The following is a 3,873-nucleotide window of genomic DNA, read 5'->3' as shown; positions in this document are numbered from 1 at the left end:
AATGATATTAAAGAACACAAGTAAGCTTAATGAAGCTTAGTAAGTTTGATGTATTAAACGATAAATCTTACCGAACTAATTATAATAATTCAAACAATAATAATCATCCAAGAGCACTCCCTGTCATTCACAACTTCAATTGATAAATTTATCCATGTTTAGATCAATATGAAATTAATAACATATCTTTCAAATTCATTAAATAGGTTACCTTATTGATATTTTCAATTCGAAGAATGACTTACAGGTAAGAGTACATCATCAATAGAAGCTCATAAGAGCTAGTCCATCCGAACACGCTAAGAGAAGCCCGTAAGAGCTGAACAGAAGCTCATAAGAGCTAATCCACTCGAATCACGCCAAACAGAAAGTATAATGTGAGAGTTCACAACAAATGCTGAACCTCGATTTACTTGGGAAATATGTTGATATCTTCCTCTAGTACCATCTTCACTCCAAACCCCCGTAATACACCAAAACACGAATGTACTCTAGTCCCACATTCAATCCAAATCGAGTATCAAAATCAATAATATATCTTAATTTACTATTCATTATCCACAATTGAAAATAACTATATAACTTGTTCAACGATAATCTACTCAATAATTCATATGGATATTAAATTCTAAACCGTACAAACTTACCTGGACTGAATTGTAGTAGTTACAAAACTTTAGGGACTATTCTGCTATTTTTCTTTTTCCACGAGTATCTACAGGATCTTGATCTAAAATGTAAAATTACTCATTTATTTGCATATATTTCATTTCCAATCCATTTTACAATTAATACCTTTTTATTTTTTAAATTTGCATAATTACCCCAAACTTTCATAATTTTTGCAATTTAGTCCCTTAACTCGAAATTCATCAAATTAACTAATTTTCTCAAGTCAATATTTTATCCAAATATACTAGGCCCTCAAAAATCCCCTAATAAACATCGAATTCACTATCAAACCCTAATATTTTGACATTTTCACAATTTAATCCTAAACCAAAATTTAACAAAAATCTCTTTACAAAATCATCAAAAAAATTCAAAGCTCCAAATACATGATATTCATAAAAAACATTCAATATTCATCAATGGAAACTTCCAAAATTTTTAACAGAATAAAAAACAAAGGTACGGGCTAGCTGGACCTAGTTACAATGATCTCAAAAACATAAAAATTACAAGAAATCGAATTAAATAGACTCACATGCAAGAGTATAAAGTGGCCGAACCTCCAAGTTAGGCTCCCATGGTGTTTTGACAATGAAAATTAGAAAGATGAAGAGAAAAATGTCTTTTTCTTCTTTTAATTTTGTTTTAATTTCTTAAAAATTACTATTTTGCCATTAAAGTATAAAAGGTTTAATAAATTAGCTACATAATGTTGGTCCTTTATAATTTAATAATCAAGCTATTAAATCACTTAAATACTATAATTTTTATATTTTGTCCCTTTTTCAATTTAGTCATTTTCTTTAATTTACGAACTAAACATTAAAATTTCTTAATGAAATTTTAATACAACCTAATAATACTTAGTAAATATTTATTAAAATAATTATTGCTCAGTTTATAGAAATGAGGTCCCGATACCTCATTTTCTAAAACCACTTGACTTTAAGGTCATACCACTTGAACCTAATTATTCTTTCAAATAGTATAATTTACTAATTCAAATTTTATTTTAACATTATAATTGTCTCGTAAATATTAAATAATAATATTTACGAACTTACTCATCAGATCTGTGATTCTTTATCCATTGTTTCCAACTCCACTGAAAATTAGGTTTTTATAATAACCTTGTCTTCTTACATCAGAACGTAACCTAATTTGTTGAGTGACGCATCATTGTAAAAAATGAACTCTTTTTTAGATTCTAGTTGTGTTAACATGAGAGCTTCTATTAGCATTGTCTTTAATTGATCAAAACTTTGTTGACACTTTTCAGACCAGATAAGTTTAACATCTTTCTGCAACAACTTAGTTAATGGTAAAGCAATCATTGAGAAGCCTTTGACAAACTGTCTATAATATTCGGCTAAACCTAAGAAACTTCTCACCTCACGTTTTTTGAAGGTTTCCAATTCCGAATCGTCGATATCTTGTTTGGATCAACCTAGATGTCTTCCACTAAAATCACATGACCTAGGAATCCAACTTCTCGGATCTAGAACTTACATTTACTTAATTTCGCATACAACTATTTTTCTCATAAAGTTTGCAATATTATTTTCAGGTGTTGATCGTGTTTAGTTTCATTCTTTAAATAGATCAAAATATCATCGATAAATACAACCACTAATCCATCTAAATACGTTTGAAAAATCCCAATTCATTAAATTCATTAATGCAATAGGGGCATTGGTCAAACCAAACGACACCACAAGAAACTTACCTAGAAAAATATAACATCCATAAGGATTGAACCATAATTCACAATATAACTTACATAAGGATTTAAACATAATTACACCATATGAACTTACCTAGCAAAATCGACAGACAAGTTGAACTGTAAGGATTATTCGATAATCTTTCATTTTTCCTCGGTTATCCTCAACTTGATTAAAATCTCAATCTATATAATAAATTTCAAATTATCAATTCCAAATATCTTATAACATCTAATTATATGCATATGACTATTAATTATCAATTTACAAAAATTCTCTAAAGTTTTACATTTTATTCAATTTAGTCCCTAAAATCAAATTTGTCATAACTTTCAAATTTGAGCTTTGATTTAAAAACTGGTCTCAATAAAATCCTTATACAACCCTCTAATATCTATAATTATATAAATTTAACAAAAATTTTGAACCCTTTATACACTTAAGTCCCTATGTTCAAAAGTAACAATTTTTCACTTTACAAATTAGTCTTCTTCTTTTTTTCATTTTTAAGCTTAAAATCTATCAATTTAGTACCAAAAGCTTTAAGATTCAACAATGGAAACTTTTAGAAACTTTAACAGTTTTACAAACTAATCTCTAGGCTACCTAAATCAAGCTCTCAGGATCTCAAAAACATGTTATTTACAAGAAACAAGCTAAAAACGGCATACCATTCAAGAGCTAAAGCTTGGACGCGACCAAGATTTTCTCCTCTCTTTAGAAATAGATTTGAGATGAAAAAGATTAAAAGAATGTTTTAATTCTTTTAAAATTTGGCTTTTATACATTTAATTAAGGTTAATAAATCTTATTTAATTATTTAAAACATAAAATAATTAGTCTTAACTATCCATTAATCAAGCTAAGTGGGTTTCATTATGGAATTCCACTATCCATTATTACAATTTGGTTAAATTGCTCCATTAGTCCATTAGAAATATAAAAATCTAAGGCGATTGAATTTTTACTACATTTACGATTTAGTCATTGTGTAACAGCCCTAACCCCTCCCCGTAGTCGAATTAGGGTCACAAGCATTACAAAAAATCAGAATATTTAATTACATTGCAAAAGGTAATACAAGCTAACTAATATCATCATAACATCAAAGGGCAGATCAAGCCAATCTAAAATTTCATAGTAGTGTCGTACATGAAGCAATATATGCTAATCTAATATTTCCATAATGATGTCTTGTACAATCAAATAACTAATCATCCTATGCAATGCTAAACTTGGTCTTCCATCGTCTACAATCTTATCACTATTTATACATTGTTAAACTTAGTCTTCCATTGTCTACACTCTTATCACTATTTATCCCTTCTAAAATGTTAGAATTGGGATACATACAAGATTATTCCAATTATTAGCATCAGAGTACTAGTCCATACTCCATCTATGATTATCTTTTCAATTTATCTTTGATGATGTTAGTAGAATGCACTTAATATGGGTTTGCTAGTTCATTCCAATT

Source organism: Gossypium arboreum, chromosome 8, assembly GCF_025698485.1.
Source record: "Gossypium arboreum isolate Shixiya-1 chromosome 8, ASM2569848v2, whole genome shotgun sequence".
In the NCBI taxonomy this organism is placed as follows: Eukaryota; Viridiplantae; Streptophyta; class Magnoliopsida; order Malvales; family Malvaceae; genus Gossypium; species Gossypium arboreum.
Note: the sequence above shows the minus strand (reverse complement) of the source record.